Here is a 20725-nt window from a genome sequence, read left to right as displayed (position 1 = left end):
CGCTGGAAGATTCAAAAAGGTCAAATTGCGATTGTTCTCGAGTCAAGTGATCGAGACACACCAGACAATATCTTGCCAAAAAAATGAGGCTCATTACCTATGTACTTACATGTTTTTGAAAATTTGATTTTTTCACTTTTTTGGAATTTACGAATTTGTTAAAAAATTTATTTTTGACCTTTCTAGACTGATTTAAAATTTTTGTACAAAATTATAAAAAATCAACGGCAGCTCCCGAATGGCTCAAATTTGGTACTTAGTTGTTGATGTGTATGGAATTTGAAGTGAAGAAATCATTTTCTGTATTGGTTCACTTTGCTAAAATAATGCAAAAGAAATATTCTTGAACACAATGACGAACTGTCATACATATCCTGGTGCTGACTGTATCTCCTGACCACAAGCTATTGGCTGCAAAATGTCAGATAGTCTTGAAGAGCCAGAAGAACAGCAAAGAATGATACCAACAACTCGACATTGCAAAAATCAAATCAAAACCATCGACTTTTATTAACCTAGACCGCTAATCATACGCGAAGAAAAACAATTGGTTATGTCGCCAACTCTGTGTAATAAACAAACGCAACTGCGCATGAGTCAACAACTGATGATGTGAGTGTGTGTGTATATGTGTGTATATTGCTGTTAGTAGTTGAGTTCGGTTTACCCTTACCATAAACTCAACTCAACTACTAACAGCAATATACACACATATACACACACACTCGCATCATCAGTTGTTGACTCATGCGCAGTTGCGTTTGTTTATTACACAGAGTTGGCGACATAACCAATTGTTTTTTTTCGCGTATGATTAGCGGTCTAGCTTAATAAAAGTCGATGATCAAAACACATGCGCAAGAAATTCCAAGAAGAACTGGAAAAACAAAAGGAAGATAAGTTGGAAGAAGAACAAGGTATCGAAGAAAAGTGGCAAGCATGGAAGCAAAAAGTCAAAACTAGAGCCGTGGGCCACCGCAACCACCAATTTTTTAAACATTTTTTAAGCTGCCACCGCAGTTTCAAAAATTCCTTCAGCTGCAGCCAAGTGGCAAAACTTTTCATTATAGGGAATTAAAGAGGATATTTATGCGCTGTAAAACATACATATGTATGTGTAAGTAAACAATCTCATTTGGTTCCAACCTGAGGAAGTGTTCCATAAAATTGCATGTAAATTTGCTACTTTTCAGTTTCAATTTTCTATAAAATTTTGTGTTAAAAAAAGCTTGTTTTATATTATGATATGTTAGAAAGTCTGAATTTTTGTTTTAAACAAGTTTTTTATCAACAAGTGTCTGATTCATTAAAAAATTTGAATGACAAGCATACCATTTTTTGAGACCAAATGAGAACGTGAAATCGGGTAAAAATGAGCTGTGATGTCATTGTGATGTCACACTTCGATTCCCAATTGCCACCCAATACTGAAATTGTCTCTCTTCTCAGCTTGGAAAAGAATATGTATTTTGAGAAGTTGAATTTAATTTTGCATATAAATTGGTATTTTGGAGTAATTTTATAATTAATGAAAAATTACCGCATAATTTCAGTTTTTTAGCCAGCTGAGCCACCACCAAATAAAATTTTTGCAGCCACTAAAAACTTCAGCTGGAATCAGCTGCGCCACCAGCTATTAGTTCTGTGCTTAATATAGCCGCAGCCAATCATTCCAAGGTCAGCGCAAAGCTCTAGTTAAAACAGCAGCAGAAAAGTCTATTCGACTCAAAGGAAAAAGAAAATACAAACTATGGATGCCTCAAGAGATACTGGATTTGATGGAAGAATGAAGACAAGCAAATAGTCCAAGTAGCAAATGCATGATGCTAAATAAGAAGATCATGGGAATGTGCAGAATGGCCAAAAACAAGTCGTATGAGGAGAGGTACCAAGAAATAGAAGATCTGGAGAAAAGAGACAACTCTAGAGAAATGCATACCAAAAAGAAGCAGATGATGGCCACCCACAAGAAAAGGAGAAGTGGAATAGTATGTGAGGAAAAGACAAAACATATTGTGTTAACAATCAAGAAACCGAAGAGGTTTGGATCAGCTACATACAAGAATTGTATGGAGATGATGCATGGCTCGAGGGTAGTTAACATTCCTTCAGATTTTTTAGATTACTCAAGAAAACATTCAAAACCTTTCTTCAAATTCAAAATTCTTCTCAACATGCTTGTACTTGGAATAAAACTTTTTAAACTCCTAAAAGAGAAAATTTGGGCAAACTAATGAGGCATTTTAATGTTTAACTTGAAAGATGGAAAAATGGCCCATTTCCTAACTATTTCAATACTTACATAGATGATGGGAGGAGGGTCAAAATTTCTGTGGATTGCGTTGATTGTTTTTTTTGTTTATTTTTTGATTCTACATCGCTAATAAAAAAAATCAAAATTTCAAAAAATGGAGAAAATGAACGGTCAAAATTCAATTTTAAAATAGAAAATCACGACAATTATTTTAGATATTTTTTGAAACATTAAAATTCTAAATGAAAAAAAAGATTAATAGGTAGGTACCCACTTAAAAAACAGAAGAAAGTACAACGTGTCAAACAATCAGGATAGCATATGAAAAAGTAACACTTTCAGGTGCAATCGGATATTACAGTTTTTTAGAAGTGTTGAAGGGGGTTGTAACCTAGCTCGCATATTTTCTGACAATTTATATTTTTAGGCTGAAATAATTCAATTTTTTAGAAGAGAAGAATGAATGAAAATTTTCAAAATTTATTTAAAGAATGGTAAAAAGCTAAACCGTTTATAATAGCAATTATTAGAACCCCCCCCCCCCCTCCCACAAAAAACAAGGCAAAAACTGCAGCCTAAGCAAGACCGTTAGAAACTTTCAAATTTGACATTTTCAGCTCCTAAAAACTTGTCTTATATGTACAAGTTTTTTTAATTTTCAAAATTTTTTCATTGATTTTCCTACGTAGGTATTTATTTGGAAAAGAAAGATGTGGAATTATACATCACATTTAACCAAGCATGAATTCTTTTTTAAAAATATCTAAATGACTAAGTATTCAAAAATTGACATTAGGTAACTGCAATTCCAGAAATCATTTTTGAATGCCTACTGGTGCATTTCGAAAAATGTACATTTTAGGGCATTCTTTTTCAAAAACAAAATGTCATACAAATCTCTAAAATTGTGAACTGGAAGTATAAGTGCAAGATTTTAAAATGCGGTCAAAATTCGTCCATCGTCCTCAAATGATTGGATCTGACTAGATAAATGTTTTGGTTGGATTGATCTGATTAGCCTCCGATCAGGCTCACTAGAGGAGATCTGATTAAATTTGATCAGATCATCGTTTTGATAAAATCAGATCACAGTTTTGGTCGACTAAGATGTACTTCAACCTTGATCAGATTTCAATTGAGGACACCTCATTGGATCTGATCAGAGACCACAAATATGTTTGATCAAATCAGATATATGTATGATCTGGTTAGGTCCGAATATTCTCCGAATCCGATTCAATTTGACCTGTTCAAATTTAGCATAGGTAGTTCGGTACTTCTTCACCCTCTATGCCCTCCATACAAACGAATACCTCACCATTGTAGGTAGATATGTATGCCACACGCATAAACTTGCCACTCAAGTAATGTAAAAATCTTATTTCAGATTGAGTATTTTTATTTTCTAAATTGAAAACAATTCTACTCATTTGAAGAAGAAAAAAAGTGAAACCCGAAACATTCCAGCAGACTAGTCGGTTTATTCATTCGACATTGTGCTCGACTGTCTGAAAAGTTTTTCAAAATCACGAACTCGCTTCACCAAAAATTTATTCACTTTGGGTTATCGGATAGTTTTTAACATAGTATACCTACTTCATGTACTAGTGCTGGGTATCACGGCGCCTTGGTATCTTGAAACGCCGTCAAGAGCTTCGAACAATTGTCTTATACAAAGCCCCAAAAATTTACGTACCACAATACCCAGTCTCCCCATTCGAGGCAAAACTCAGTACCCGTAAAAAAAGAAACTTTTCACAATGAAATAAGATCACCCGTCTCACTAATACGCACAGCAAGTCTAATAAAATTGCGCACATGTGAAATTTAATCTACGCTGAGCAACTTAATATTCGTGCACTTCTTTACCACGAGTACCAAAAGTGGAACCTAAAAACTCGTATTCGAAAGGAATTCACTATAGAACGACAGAGGCGAAGAATGAGAAGGAAAAAAAACACAAAACGATTTTAAAATAATCGGTTTCAATTTTAACTCCGAGTGTCGGAAACTTACACGATAAATCGTTTCGTCGAAAAATTCTCTCAACTTTTTCGTATGAAAATTTGCAACTTGTACGGTTCGAGTAATACCCCAGTGTGCTAGTGTGCGTGATGAGGATGAAATTTAAAAATGAAATTTCAAAATATAAAAACTAGGGTGAAAGAAAATTTCACCAGTTTTATGACGGGAACTCGTCTAATGGGAACATTTTCCGAGAAGTTTTTTCATTTAAAGCATCAATAAGCGCGACGAAATTTAGCTAAAATTCCAGCCATTCTTTTAAATTTATTAATTTCCTGATTTCTTAAACACGGTACCCGCCGGCCGCCGCTGACGATAAACGAGGGGTTTTCTCTCAACGGCGGCTAATCTATACGAATTACTCGTAGTACAGATGCCATAAATATGGGTATAATAGGTAACTTGATGTGGAGGGTTTTTTCAACAACGTTATAACCAGAGTCTCGATCGGATATCCTGTGCAGCGCGTTGAAAGTGTGAAAATACTGAACTATAAAATTGTAAAACACGATTAGAAAATTTTATTCCAATAATTAATGGTGTTTTGCAAAATGCTGTTATCAATTAAGATGTGTAGGTTTAGGTACCTGGTACTGTTGTAGGTTGCTGCGGCTTTTAAAAATATACGTCGTCGATTCGTTTCGTTCGAAAATACCAACGAGAGAATACAAAATAATTTATCAATCGAGTTGAACGAACCGATAATTTAACAGGATGTTTTGTGAAAATTGACTATTTATTTTGCGTTAATTTCTCAAACAATCATTTTGTACTCTTCTGCTAGTAACACTAAACATTCCACCATATCTAACTATAGGTATACTTTAGCGAACAAAACATAACTTTTAGCCAATAATAAATTGCTCGAAAGTTTATTTTAAATCAGAATATGAGGAATTTCATGCGAATATGAGGTATAGCAGAGGGTTGCAATTTAGCAAGATACTCCTACCTTATAGCCTCAAAGTTTATTTTATTATTAGACGAGAGTGGGAATTTTCCAAGTTAAGATGTTTGTTATTCGAGGAAGTAATTTTAATACGTCAACAAGCCGTATAATGTTATCCCATTTTCATACATCCGGCTTCAGTTTTCGAATAAATTGGCACAGGTTGAAACCAAAATGATGAAGTTTAGGTAGGAGTTTTGACGTATTGCTGCATCTCATTAATGGATAAATTTCCTTATTCGTAAAGTCATCAATGAGTTTTCCATTAGTTGTATTTTTAATCATTTTCGATTCTTAGTGATCTTTTGAATTTACTTCGGTGATTGTGAAATACTTTTTTGAATTTTCATTAACTTACTTTCTATGTTTTGTACAACTGTGATGAAAGTTTGGGCTCGTTAAAAATAAATCTTGAACAGAAAATGGTCTTTATTGTGAGAAAAAAAATCCAAAATGAAATCTGACGAGGGAATTCCTCAGTCATTTATCGTCATCTGTTTCGTTCATTTGCTCGAGTGAGAATCAAATGAAGTCTGAGCAGATCTGATCAAAATTCCGATCTGATCAGTGTACATACAATCTGGTCGCATTAAATTGGAATTGGACACAAGAAATATCCGAATCTGACTAGAGACTAGATCAAATGTAATGTAACCAAACAGTTGTGATCAGATTCAACGAGATCTCCTCTTTTGGATCTGACCTGCTCTGACTAAATCTCAGTTCATCAAAGTTTTGGTCCAAATTGGATCTGTTCAGCACTGATCGGTTCCGATAGAGGAGACCCATTGGGTCTGATCATACTTGTTTCTGTTTGATTCAGTCGATTAATATGATGATTTTTTTTTTTTTTGAATTTTAGGCACAAATTTTATTCTAAAAAATTTACCAAAAATCAAAAATTCACTTCAGGTACCTACCTGAAATGTCAACTATAACTTATTTTTGCGCTACTCTACCCATCTTCCCCTATTTAAAGCAAGGTGTCCCAAAAACCCGCACAACAATTTTTGAAATTTGAAGAGCTAAAGCGCGTTTTTTTTTTTATTTTTGGTGAATTTAAAAAAAAAGAAATGAGCAAAAATGAGAAAAAAATCAAAATGTCACCAAATTGACTTGGAAAGCTGAACGGGATGCACTTTATTTTCGACTCTCCACATTCATTGATCGGAAACGGTGTCAAACCATTTTGAGCAGTTTTGAGGATTTTTGAAAAATGAAATTCACCAAACTTTACGAAATGAAATTGAAAAGTTGAAATTCACTCTATACCTTAGTTTTGACATGTTGATTTAACTAAAGCTGGTTTCAAATCGTTTTGGAGCCTCAAACAACATTTTGATAATTCTAGTTTTCTAACCAAAAAAAAAATCACATAAATTCTGTCCAACAAAAACATAGTTTTCGAACTGGAACACACCAATTTTGAAAAAATGTGGTGTAATCCGTCAAGTGGGTCACCAAAAAGCATAGGTGTAAGGTGAATTTTAACTTTTCAATTTCATTTGGTGAAATACTGTGGAAATTTCAAGTTTCAAAACTCTGATGGAGGCTCCAAAACTGCTTAAAACAGTTCGAAACCTTTTTCAATTGATTCGGCGGGTCGAATGATGAGGTATATCCCAAATTTCAGCGTTCTAGGTCAGTTTAGTGAAATTTTGATTTTTTTCTCATCTTCGACCCAAAGATTTTCAAAAATTTGCCAAAAGTCGAGAAAATATTTCAGATGACAAAATTTTTATTTGGCTTTGTCTGGTTCAAAAATTTTTGTGCGAGTTGAGATGACCTTCCTTCAAAAATCTGTTGGAGACTCTAGAACAATTCAAAATCACCAACAGAATTCACAGGTCAAAAATTTTTCATTAAAAAAAAATAATCGCTCTATTAAAAAAAAATTAAAAAGTTCTGATTCAAAACATGCCAAAGCGGATCTTGAAAATTTGTGCTTAAATCGACCAAAAGGGTCTCAAAGACGGTCTGTCGGAGATTCATAGATACTGAGTTTCATTTTGGCTTATTTTATGGAAATTTTTCTAGGATTGGAAAATCCAAAAATTTTCTGCAAGCTTCAGAATAGATGCAATTTAGCAACAATCAATTCAGGAGGTCAAGAATACGTGGTATTAATCAAATATCAGTTTTTCACCTCAACTTTATTATTAATGACACAAATTTAAATTTATAAAGATTGAGGAATTTAGGTAATTCGATTCCTGAAATTTTGCAGGGCGTGTATTTTTAGAATGCAGTTTCAATTTTTCCTTGATTAGTCCAATAAATTGTCTGCTGGTTGAGATACCTCCCCTGTCGAAATCAAAATTCTTGGGCATCAATGTATTTTTAATGACATTTAAAAAATTTCATTTCATTTCTTTTTTAAAATTTTAAAATTGCTATTATTTATACCTACTTCGAGTAGTCGTCTAAATTAATTTTAATCACGTGCTCAACATGATTCCTATCAAGACTATCAAAAGCATAAAAAATCCAACTAAAATTAATAAATCGAGTCAACCGATAAGGTACTGTCTCATATTCAAATCAAAACAACCCAGGCAGACAAAAAATGAAAATTATCTCTACAAATATTCAAACTTACAAGTGGAAAAAAGACTTGTGCGTCTCAGATTAGTCTCATTTGTCAAATAAATACGTACAAAATACACCGAGAAAAAGCCGCCTTCAATGATTCGAAACTATAAAAGAATGAAATTTACTAAAAAGAAAATTCCTATCTAGTATCTAACTCGAATATACATTCACGAATGAGAAAAAAAAAAATACATAATGCTTTACACAATACCGCCGAAAAATAACACGCAACAATATACCAACAACACAGAAAAATGTAAATTTTCGGTAATTTTTTTTTCGCGCGTTAACATTTGCTTTGGAAAATTTATGAGGACGTTAAAAGGTCAAATACATGAATTGTAAGGTTCACTTTCTTTCTGCCCCCTTAAGAGATGAATGGCGCGCGTATCATACTATAACGATTCGATAAAATTGAATATTCGTATGTATGTATCTCTCTCTCTGTCTCAGTTCAAGTTGTGCATGTATTTTTACATAACGACTTGCCGACCAAATTTGCAACAAGGGTTGCTCAAGTATATAGCGTTTAAGGAAGCGAAAAAGTATGTAGGTATCTTTTGTAGGCGGCGAGGAGAGGGTAGGTAATACAACATACACGTTTCAAAAAAAACAATACCGTATTAGGGGACTTTTTTCAAAGCTCGCGAAGTCGTCGTTGGTTGGTGAAAAAAAAGATACGAGTGTGAAAGTTCTAGCGTTTTTTTCCACAAACGATGAAATGTTTCTTTCGTCTAGCAAAAGCATACTTAATTTGATGCCATTTTGCAACCAAAATGAGCTAGGATTAAAAATGGTTTTTTGTGGTCTGTTTTAAACGTTGATTTGACGATTTGATGAAAGAGTAAATGAGATGCACGAAATATGTATGTAGTGTACTGTATGCGTTATCTTTATGGATGAATTTTTTCTTTCACGAATTTAGCATAATTTTTATCTCGAACGTACCTTTTTTCTACGTATATAAATGTTCGCCGAATCGTATGTCTTTTTCGTTTGGGTATCGTGCCATTTGAGGGTACGACTCTGTTCAACAGTGAAAAAAATAATAAGTACCCAGCTACCTGGAAACTGGTAGGTTTGATCGCGTGATTTTGGGTCTTCCTATGTACCATAACGTAGTATATGGGAAGGTATTTTACGATCTTGCAGATTGTACGAGTGAACTGAGAGTAGAAAAAAATTCTCGGGACGTGACCGCAGTTAGATGGCAGATATTGTAAACGAGATACGAATAAAAACGCATTCGACCTCGGCTAATTTTAAATAGGAAAAAAACTTTTAAACGGTCTTATTTTCTAAAAAAAAAATACAGTATAAATAACACCTTAGTGTATCCGAAGATTACTGTCACGTTTGCTCACCGTATATAGTTTTACATTTCGAGTAATAAATCACCATGCACGGTTAGGTAAATCCGCCCCGTAAATAAGAAAAACCAAAACTTCTCCAAGAGATTGAAGTGACTTGAACTTTGAAATTTAATTTTTTTCAATTATCCACCCAACACCGCACAATAGCCAAGTTCTGATGATTTTTCTTTTTTCGAAGAAACAGCGAGCAGCGCACGCGATGCAACCCCAGCATTCGTCGACAAGATGAACAGATTTTGGAAAATTTCCCCTCTCAATTTTATAAGGAAATTTTATCCTATTCGTTTGCGTATCTCACTTCTCACGCGATCCGAATATAAACCGTATTATGTGTATGGCTCTCTTCCTTAAACTATTATTCCTTTTTCCGAACATCATTAAGTGTACGAAATGGTCACGAATGTCTGTACTTATACAGATATGTAAGCGTAATACCTACGCATTTTCGCCTTATTGGAGCTAGATATGTATACTGATGCAGCTGCCTTGTGCTTTGACTGAAATTATAAGCTTTTAGTTGAGACGTTTTTGCATAAATACTGGACTTGAGAGAGGATTAAGTTTTGATTGTGTTTCTCTTTACGTCTTATCTATCGGTTGTTTCGCACTTTGTCGGATTAAAATACTCATTTGCATTTTTTCTATCTTTATAGTTCGTGTATTTTTACCCCACTAAAATTTTGTATCTGAAATTTCTGAATCGTCTCATGAAATTTTTAATGTTCCTTCGTGTTTATTTTTATAGGTTTTTAAAAAGCTTATTGAGATCATGGGATATTATTTCTTACTTGAGATTTGAATTATTTATCTCAACTAGAGCAATCCTCTCACCCTCCCACCCAATTTCTTACCATTTTTCGAATATTTTATTGTAATTTTTATATCATCGTTTGTGTTGCAGGGTAATCGAGATCGAGCTGTGAATCCTTCACAACTTCCTATAACAGTTGAGGTGGAAACGTGGAATATTATTCTAAAATGAATCGAGCCGATTGTTGAAAAATGCAGGCTGATTCTAATGTACGTGCAAAGTTGATTCAAGAAGATAGGTAAGTAAGTAAGTTCCTTTCAGTAGAGCAGAAAAAAATGCCTCTTTTTAAATTATTTTACAAAAAAAAATTTAGGGCAATCTACCCCCCTTCCCAAAGGAGCCCTTAGAAGGGTACAGCTGTAAAATCTAACTTCATATTCGTGTTCTGGAGATTTGATTCATATGAAAATGATACCCATATTGTCATTCCTTTTTAGACCCAAAATTGGGTGGGGAAGTGCCCATAGACCCAAAATGAGCTTTTTGAGAAATTTTCATTTTTTTGCATTTTCTGCTACAATTTTTTAACGATCACGTGTAAAATTTTGGAACATCATCAAAAGTATTTTTTTGTGCAATGCAATGACATAAAAGACACATTTTAAAGATTTTTTTTTCAAGTTTTCAAAAATGACCTACTTTTCGAAAAACTTTTCAAAATATAGTATGTACTCACCTGAACATAGCTTATTTTCAGAATAAAAAAAAAACATCGTGTGCTTTAATTAGGTTCGTAGATGCGGCAGTTTCAAGTTTTATTTTGTCAATATCTCCCTCGCAAGGGTGCAAAAAATTTCGGAAAAATTTATGTTGATAGACTCACGCTTTCTGTACATTTTTTGGGTAAAATCAAAATATTTATTCAAAACTCGTTGACGTGTGATCTTCCCCGCCCCGAAAGATGAGTTTTTTCGTCATTGTGGCCAAAGGGGTAGGGCGACGAAACAATTTTTGGGTCTACAATTTTTTTTATAGATGGATCCAACAACGTTCAATAAAAATTTCAAAATTCCAAGGACAGGAGCATTTCACCCATTTTACCCGAGCCCTTTCCACAAATATATGGTCAAATATTCATATTTGGACTGGCAATCCTGGAATTTCGCGGTAACCACCTAAAACGGTCAACAGGATGCCCAATAAGCGCCGACCAAAGTTATAGGTGCTGAAGCTCATTTTTGGCTTTTCTGGAGTAGTTTGAACTTTCTGGAGAAAATTGAAAAATCGCTGGAGGCTCCAGAATGACCTAAAACTAATAGTTGTTATTGTGTGAGAGTTGAATTGAAGGAATTATTCACATTGGTCCACTTTGCTTAAAAAATTTGTAGTTCAAGAAAGAATTTAAGAATTGCCCTTAAAATAGCTTTGTTGAATTTTTCAAATTTTCAAAAATTTGCAAAAGTCAAAAAATTAACTTTAGCGTGTCAAATTTTGGTATCGGGGGTCTTGGGATACATTTCTTCGATCCAACTTCGTTTCGTTCGAATCGACTGTGTATACCAGTTCGAAGTTTTCTTCATGAGCGAAGTTTCTTATGTAAGATTTGTCAACTTTTCCGTAAATTAGGTATATACATTTTTTTTCAAACACAACAAACCAGTGTGAACAAATTAGTTTATTTTTCAACTCTCCAGCTCGAAAATGGCCATGCAAGTTTAGGCTATTTTGGAGCTTCCCAATGAGTTTTAGAATACCTATTTAATATCTTTAAGTAATCGAAAAATCATTTTCATGTTTTAAAAAAATTGAAAAAAGCTCTAAACCTGTTATGACAATATTTTTTACGAATTGAAATTCTTTAATTTAATAATTGAAGAAAAGACGAATTTTTATTGAAATTCAGGAAAATTGAAGCACAGTTTTGCAAATTATTCAAAAAGCCATACTCGTAAAAAATGAATTTCCCTACCTATACATTTGCCTGATGTTTATTGGGTGCTATTTTTACCGTTTCAGGTGATTACCTCGAAATTCCAAGAACATCAATTCGTAGGCTATTTGGAAGCCTCTGGATCAATAATTCAAAACATCTTTAGAAAATAAAAAAAATTGTTTTCGGGTCAAACGGTTAATTTCAGATATCAGGAATTTCTGAAGAAATTTAGAAGCTCAGTGAAATTTCCAAAGCTTTTTGTCATTTTGAATACATTCTTTGTGGAGGATTCGTCCCAAAATAATTTCATTTCAACAGCTAATTTTCATTTTTGCTTTCTTTTCTAGAGATTTTTTTCTGAAAATTAAATTTTTCCTTGTTTTTTTCACATTCATTTTTGCTTTTTTTTCTAGAGATTCTTTTTTGAAAATTGAATTTTTTCTTGTTTTTTCCTCATAATTTGAAAGAATACAAGAATGAATTATTTATGAAGAAATTCAGATTTGGGGAATGTAAAAATTTTCAGATGAACGCGAGATTTTCCTGAAATACTTGGTTGGTTCGGTGTAAAAATGAAAATCATTGAAGCCCCTCGATCCTAATAAAGTGAAAAAATAATGGAAAATTTCTTCTGGTGCCTTTGTTGAGTAACCTCTTCCCCCCTCACCAAAAAGGATTTATAAAAAAAAAACTCCAAGTACATATAGGGCAACGAAATGAAAATCTCTCAAAATGTGTTTTATACATAGTAAAATACGAGTACAAATACATACAAATAATTGCATTAAATTTTTCACAATTTTCTTTATTTTTTGCCATCATTAAGTAAAAAACAAATCCTTTGCTGGGTAACGTGAACGAATTTTGAAAATTTTCCAAAATTTTTTTTATCCTAGCTGCGTTCAAAAATTTGACAAAAAATCATAACGCGAATATTTATACTGTCCAGTCAGTTAGGTTATAATTTATGTATGTAGCTAAAAATGCTCATTGAAAAAATCTGCACAAAAGCCTATGAAAATACCTAAATTCTCCATTTTCATCCATTTTTACGTAAAAAGCATTCGACAGTCGACTTTTTGAAAAAAAAATCTTGACATCGACATGTGTCTTATATTCGAACATTATAACTCGACTCCAATTTTTTTCTATCGTTTGTAAGCTAATTCTTTATTACGTCTCGAGTCAGATTTGTATACTCGATTTTCCCCCAGTAATTTTCGAATCATCGAAGTAGTCACTAGAGAGACAGAGGAGAAAGAATCAGCCCTAAAACGTGAAAAGGATAGCCTATCTACATTTTGAAACTTTTTAGATATTTTATTTTTTATAAAATATTTTTGAGAAATAGCTGCCACGAGGCGCCACTTGCGAAAAAAAAGAATGTTCGCATTTTGAAAAACTCTTTCGATTGTTCTCGACATATTTTTAATATAATCGCAATATCTGGAGCAAAGAAGAGACTATCAAGTTAAATTAAAATTTCACAATTAGAATAAGAGAAACTTTTTTTTCGAAAGTTTATCCTGCGGTATTTCTCTTTGCACATCTTGCCCATTTCACGTACACTACGCTTTAGTAACTTTTTAATAAAAATTAGAAAAAAAAATTATTGGTAAAAATTTTAAGGCTAATAAGTTTTTTATTTAATTTAAATTTGTTCTACGAAGAAGGAAATTTTTTCTAAGGAAACGAGTAGGTTTCTTTAAGGATAAAATGAAGGTTCGAATTGTTGTCGTTGTTTTTTTTCTTCATTTTCTTTTGTCACAGATCGTTAAAGTTGGCGTACTCGAATAAACAATGTGCGAGACTGGAGTTGATTACATTGGAGAGGAAAAATTGGTAAAAAATTTGATTCGTTTCGAGTATTACTATAAGCTCGCGAGGTTGCATTCGCGAGAGCTTTCGCTGGATAAAAGTACACACGCCATTAAAAATTTTCCCCAAATGGCTAAAATACGAGAGAAAGTTTATTCATTTTGCCAGTTACTCACTCAACCGGTGATAATATTATCACATCTGAACGTAAACCAACGACGTTCCACGTTGAAAAAAAATTACCACCGTAAATAAATAACTAGCTAAAAAAGTACCCAGTTATGGTTTCTTAAATGAACTTGAAACATCCACCGATTTCAAAACACGCCCGAAACATTATATTTAATAGAGAAATTTCACTCGAGATTATTTTCCATCTAGGGTATTTATTTACACACACGAAAATATCATTTTTTTGCGTATGAAAAAACATGGAGAGAAAAATGTTTATACGATCGTTTTTGAACTTGTTGAATACGAGATTGTCGTGTGTTTTGAATGTCGGTGTGAGTTCTCGAGTTCATTTTTCTTTCAGTGTCTGATTCGTTAGAAGATGAATTCATCTTTTCATAAATGATAAGTGCTGAATGACGAATTGTTGGGAGATTTTTGTGAAAGGTTGATTTGTTACGATGTGTCGACGTAGTGATAAATTGAGGCTTTTTACAAGCTGCGTACTAAAAATATCGTCATTTTGACTCGTTTATGCTATAAATTTACGTAGGTAGAATGTTTTCAAAAAATACATACGTATAGGTATAAATTGAAAAATGTATCCAAAAAAATAGGTAAGCATATTATACAAATAGGACATCCTCGTATATCCAGCACATCGATATAGGTAGATATTTTTTCAATCTCGTCCACTAGTAAAAATAATATTATTTAATCACCTGAACATGAAATATTCCACTCGATAAAATTTCCTCTCAATATTTCCATCTTCTTCGACTCATTTGGCAATTAAAATAAAATACGTTTTGATTTCAATAAATTACGATATATTAAAATTTACGTACCTAAAAAAAGCTGCAAGAGTGTTTTTGAAAAACGCGCGTAATTGTTAAGCAATCGCACGAGTATACTGTATACCGGCTTTTCATTCATATCATTAAGACCAAATTTTATCCGGTAGTACAAGTGATACCGAATATTGCCGAACATGAACGAACACGAGTTGACCGGTGACTACGAGTTGTGTATTCATTCATGTTTTCATTCGCGTTGTATTCGCGGTGTTCATACAGAACGATATCATTTTTTTCTCATTTTTATGACCCGAAATTAAATGGTCCGAATACGAAAAAGATCGTTGGTCGATTTTTATTACTGTTTTTTTGGCGTATATATCTTTCATCTGTGTAGTATGTTTACCTAGATGGGTTTTGATTTATGGGCTCAGTAGGTAGATGAGGATTGAGACTGGGACTTTTTTTTTTTTTTTTTTTTTTTAATGGAATTAGGTGAAACGAGTTAGGGTTGAAGGGGTCAAGGGGAGGATATGGTTTAGATGAATGCGTATTTAGATAACTTATTACGTACAGTGAAATCAATTTCATGCTATGACGTCTCATTGAAATTGTTTATAACATTTCAGCGAGGTTCTCGCGAGTTGAAGCGTGAATTTTTTTTATATCTATTTCAGAATCGGCGTCTAATTTATTTACTTGTTTAGTCTTTTTTCAATTTTATTTACGCGTCTATTCAGTTACTGGGACTGCTACAGGAGAAAAAAACTTGAAAAAAAATGACGATCTTATGACCAATTTGAAGTCATTGAATCAGGTTTGCTTTTTTTGCGACCAGAGACCAGAAAGTAATAATTTTTAAAACAGCAAAGCTAGGATTTTGAATAATCAGATTCAAATTTGAATACTGATTGCGAGCTCAATTGGTACCTAATTCAACAAAATGAAGTATCTAAGTTTCCGTGAGTAAAAAAAATGATGTAAAAGGAAAAAGAAGCCAAATTTGACTACATATACCTAGTTATGAAATTAAAATTCAACAGAAAAATTTTGTGTTTAAAATACATCAATGCAAGATCATGAGCGCTGGAGAAAATAGTCCCTCCTATTTCAGCTGGAATTATAGATACTTATGGCTGAAATCTAACCCTTTTAAGAAATGTTTGAAAATCGAGCTGGAAAAATTTTTAAAAAAATGAAATTAGGAACCTGTTATTTCAATTAAATTAATTTAAAATCATGATAGAGGAAATAGTCGTTAATTCAACTAGGGAGCAAAAGTGATTTTCGGCGAATTTTGAGATTTATTGCTCGAGGGAAGCGAGGGAAAAGGATTCACTCTCAAACATTAAAACGAAAATAAAGTTATTGAACAAATTAAAAATAAAAACTAAATCAGAATGTATAACATTATACCCTATATAAAATCATTAATTAAATTTAATTAAATTAAGTCGAAACAAATCTCTGATTTAAATCAAACTACGTAAATAAAAACGAATTGAATTTATATTAAATTAAATTAAAATTTATAGGAAATAAATTGAATTAATTTTCAAATAACTATGTAAATAAATTGGCAAATCAAAATAGGTCAATTAAATTGACTTTATTCGATGTAAAATGAAATGAATGTTGGAGGAAATTGAAAATAATAATTATGTAGATATTTTAAAATAGATCAAATCAATTGAAACTAAAATTTGATTTGATTAATGAAATTCAATTGAATTGATTGAAAATGGATGATGTCAAATTGAATTGAACGTTGAATTAAATTAGCTCGAACCAACTTAAACTGGAGAAATTAAATTAAAATAGGTACTTAATTTAAAATTTGTAATAAAATGAAATCAATTTACAATGAATTGAACTAAATTGAATTATTTCAATTTAAAATAAACAAGTTACATTGCATTAAATTAGCTGAAAATACCTATTGTACTTAAATTCAGTAACTAAATTAATTTCAAGGTTCCTACATAAATTAAATAAAATGAATTGCCCAACTTGGGATTTGGAAAACTCAAAACTACTCAAAACAACCACCGATGAATTAAGAAGGTCAAAACCTAAACCAAATCTCAGCTTATGTATATTAAATATGTACCTCAGTTTGATCAAATTTAGAGTTTCTTAATAAGAAATGAACTGAATTAAAATTTTTAAAAATCGAAAAATGAAGTTCAACACCTGAAATTTTTATGATGGCGGATTTTTAAACGTTTCTACGTATCACTAAGATCGTGTGATAATAAGCTAATTTCTTCTTCAGATTCACAAAAATTATTTTAAAAAGTGATAATAAGACCGAAATATAAGTAGAATAATCACACTATATAAAAAAGGGGTTAGTAAATTTCAACACAATTTAACTAAAGAACTGAGCTTCCTGTGGGGTTTTAAATCTCTGAAAATTATCCAAAAATTCCATAAACTAATGAAAAAATCAAATGACCAGTTACCTATTATCCCAGAAAATTTTAATCTAGTCTAATTTAAACAAAAATTGCATTTCAGGGTCCAGTTTTGACAAGTGATTGAAATAGTACTTTTTAGAGACTAAAATTTTTTAAAAAGGTTGCAAAAGGTCGAAAAATAGACTCTTTTTTTAAAATAGATTTTAATGCATTTTTTACCAAAAAAAACTGTCCCCACCCTTCTCTAAAAAATACCACCATCTTAAAATTGTGTTTTTCCAACAATACTTGACTAGTTTCTTAATCTCTTTTAAAATCAATTTATGCCATTTCTGACCAACGTATTTCAAAAAATTCAAATACCGTAATCTGGGGTAACATTGAAGGGTGTGGTTTTTCATCACGTTATGCTCCATGGTGATGGAATCTATGAAGTGTGGAACAATTCTGATACCGGGAATGGATAGAGTACACTTTGGCAGTTATTTTTCCTATTTTATCATTTTCAAATAGTGGTTCCAACACCAGTGAAGAAGCAAGCGAAAAAAAGGTGGTGTTTTTATTAATTTTAATTAACGTGAAAAGCTTGGTGTCTGGAATTTTGAATTTTCAAATAATGAGTCAAGTGACATTATAGATGTGTTGGCACACCTCCCGACTATAAATTAGCGCATTTGTTCATGTGCCAAAGTTCTTCCCTGAGGAGTAAAAAAATAATATTCAAACTGGGGTAACTTTGAAGGCTATAAAAAAATCATGAAATTTCAGTAAAATTGGCCAAAAATGCATGAAAATGCTTGAAAACTTATTAAAAACTATGTAAGAACTTGAAAAACAGCTCTAAAATCATTGGAAAATCATGAAATTTGGTCAAATTGCCCAAAATGCATGAAAAATGCCTGAAAACTGGAAAAATTTCAAATTATCATTTTTGGAGCACTCTTTTATAAATTCAATTGTGAATATGGATCATTTTGTAAGTGCTTGACGCGTATAAAGTGACGAAGATGTGAATACGTATTCATGTTTTTGATAATTTTTGACCTTGAGCGAAGCACATTTCAAGGGGCCTTCAAAGTTACCCCAAACGCTGGGTAACTTTGAAGGGCATTTCTTTTGGCTCTTGCGCTTGACAGGAAAAAGGTAGGCAACTTCTGTATCCGCCAAAACGTAGTGCTGACATAGCTTTATCAAAAGCACCACACACATTTCCCCTACCTCCGCCATTTATACCTCTAAACATGAAAAATTCTGAAAAATCCTTCAATGTTACCCCAGTTTACTGTAAGTACATACTTGTACGATACAAAATTCTTTATTTGAGTATCTGAAATTTTTGAGAGGCTTTCCTACGCACATCCATGCTTTTCTTATCGCAAAGTTACTCATACAAGTTAAATTTTAATGATCTGATCCTCTAATTCCTTCATTTATTCGTCTGAAATCATATCATGTTACAGCAGTTGCATATCCATCAGACCACAGGGGCTCGAAATACATTCAGAAACTAAAAGTTTTTAAAAATTTATTCTCTTGTAAATTCTTAAAATACAGGAAGAGGGAAGGACATTGGTGGTACTGGTACTTATCCTTGCAGAATGTTGCCTGCGAGGAAAGCACCTCACATCTCCAATTAGAAAAAAAATTTCGAAGAAAAGAATTCACACTTTTTTTTATAAGACCTTCAACACACTAATGATAAAATAGAATACATACATATTTACCTAAGTAAGGATTTAGGAAAATTGCCGTTTTTTTAGTGGCCAACTGTCAAGAAAGTTACCTACCAGTGGTGTATTTTTTTCCTGTAATGATGATTTTGAATAATTTTTTCCATTTTTAACCCTTTCCATGAACAGTAATCTTTCTCTGTTAAAAAGTTATGACGTGTGTGGAATTTTTCTCCCCTCCACCCATTTTCAAAAAGTGGTAATTGTATCAGCAAAAAATCACAACTTATTACCTTTGCAGTTTGCGTTGAAACACTTGTACAATGAAAGTGGATATTTGTAGAACTCTTCTCTTACCCTCCCTTCATTAATTTCATAACATTTTAACTCGCAGTATGAAAATAATTGGGCCAAGATTCTTTTTTCTAACGCCGATTTTTAATTCAAAAAGGTCTTTCCTCTCACTTCTCCTCTTCTTTCTCATCACGAGATATACTCGCTCGAACACAACATATTTAAAGCAAATCAACCTTTTCGAGTGCTAACTTTTCCTCTTGAAAATAGCTGCAAATTACATAATTTTACTTTACTGCAAAAAGTTCGTACCTGTTTATTTTTTTTTTTCTCCAACGTTCAATGCAGACACCTAAATTATACCAACGTAAGTTTCCTGAAAAGTTTGAAGAGCTGATGAAAATTTATTTTAATTTAAATACCTGCCGCTTGTTTGAAATTAAGATGTAAACGTAGGTAAAAACGCCCACTGAAAATACTTATTAATATTTCAAGATGGTAAATTTATTTCATGAATATTGAAACATCGTTTGCATTAATTGCAGGCAAAATATTAAAATAGGTAGCTGCAGTTTTTATAACGTTTAACAAGAACTACTTAGATATTTAAAAGACTTTTTAATTGTTTTCTTAATACACGCAGGTTTCGCGAGTACCTTTCCTCTACCTGTACCCTTTCATCGGGGTATTTCTTTTTCACTTTTGGTATTTTTCAATACGTAAGTTAAGTACAGAGCTACCTTTTACACTATACCTGCGGAAAGTTTGTTCGATGTGTTTCACGTTGCTGTGAGAAATTCTCGAAGGAAGTTTTTCGCTCGTATACGTCTTCTTGGTTTCGTTAAAGAAATTCAAACAATACCAAGTATTTCATTACTTTTGGAAAAACACACAATCTGCGAGTTCTTATGGATACTTTGTTCGTGTAAGTTTAAAATTACAAAATACTTGAACTCGATTCAACGCTCGGAACGTCCAAATCATCAGACATAGGGATGAAAATTTTGGCAAAGATTAAAGATACCGTGTAAGATACACACACACGTGAAAGATGAGCGGTATTTTCCGACATTAAACCGCGATTAGTACGTATTATTAGGTCTACAGAGGTACTTACTTATACCATCTACTCGGATGATAAACTAAACCGAGACGAATGGCGATCGATTCCGATTCTGATCCAGTGGCCGAGCCATGTCGATAAATCGGTTTTAATTTTTTTTTATTCGCAATAAAACGCAAACTAAAAACTAGAAAATGAATTATAATACTTTTACTCGCGTCGTAAAAATATTCAACTCTTTATCTCGTTAACATTAATTTATGTTGCTACGGCGAGTTCTCATTTTATATTTTTATTATTTCTTAACGAGGAAAATTTTCATCTTGGAAATGAGCATTTTTACGACACCAAAAAGTAAAACAAATTACTCAGCGTAGTACATTGCAATACACAACATAACCCAGTAAGAAGATTCAAAGATACGTAATTCAACGATTCTCGCTCACGTATGTAATAAGTAAAAGAAAAAAAAGTCAGGAGATACTTTTGAGATTAAAAGACCTTTTTATATGTGTACAAGATGTACTTGGTGGCAAAAAATTACGACTTTTTGATACTGACGATAAGCATACTTTTTTTTCACACATTGTCATTCGAGGAAGAGACGCTTCATAC

General features: G+C 32.6%; 1 protein-coding gene and 1 long non-coding RNA gene across 4 annotated transcripts in view; one reads left to right on the top strand and one right to left on the bottom strand.

The window, feature by feature from the left end:
* LOC135849426 (uncharacterized) overlaps nucleotides 1-10264 on the top strand; it is a 109262-nt gene extending 98998 nt beyond the window's left edge. Inside the window, exon 3 of the long non-coding RNA XR_010559533.1 lies at nucleotides 10095-10264. This is a non-coding gene — a long non-coding RNA (uncharacterized LOC135849426). The remainder of the gene's footprint in view (nucleotides 1-10094) is intronic.
* LOC135849425 (cardioacceleratory peptide receptor-like) overlaps nucleotides 1-14868 on the bottom strand; it is a 124546-nt gene extending 109678 nt beyond the window's left edge. For 2 of the 3 annotated variants that reach the window (XM_065369863.1, XM_065369865.1), the window contains exon 1: nucleotides 14715-14868. The gene's annotated coding sequence lies outside the window, so the exon portion shown is untranslated. Of the gene's footprint in view, nucleotides 1-14588 lie in introns of all 3 variants that reach the window. The other variant, XM_065369864.1, reaches the window with a different exon arrangement.
* Nucleotides 14869-20725: the final 5857 nt, after the last annotated feature.

This window comes from Planococcus citri, chromosome 5 (genome assembly GCF_950023065.1).
Source record: "Planococcus citri chromosome 5, ihPlaCitr1.1, whole genome shotgun sequence".
NCBI lineage: Eukaryota > Metazoa > Arthropoda > Insecta > Hemiptera > Pseudococcidae > Planococcus > Planococcus citri.
The sequence above is the reverse complement of the archived record's forward strand: the minus strand, read 5'-3'. Positions and strand labels throughout refer to the sequence as shown.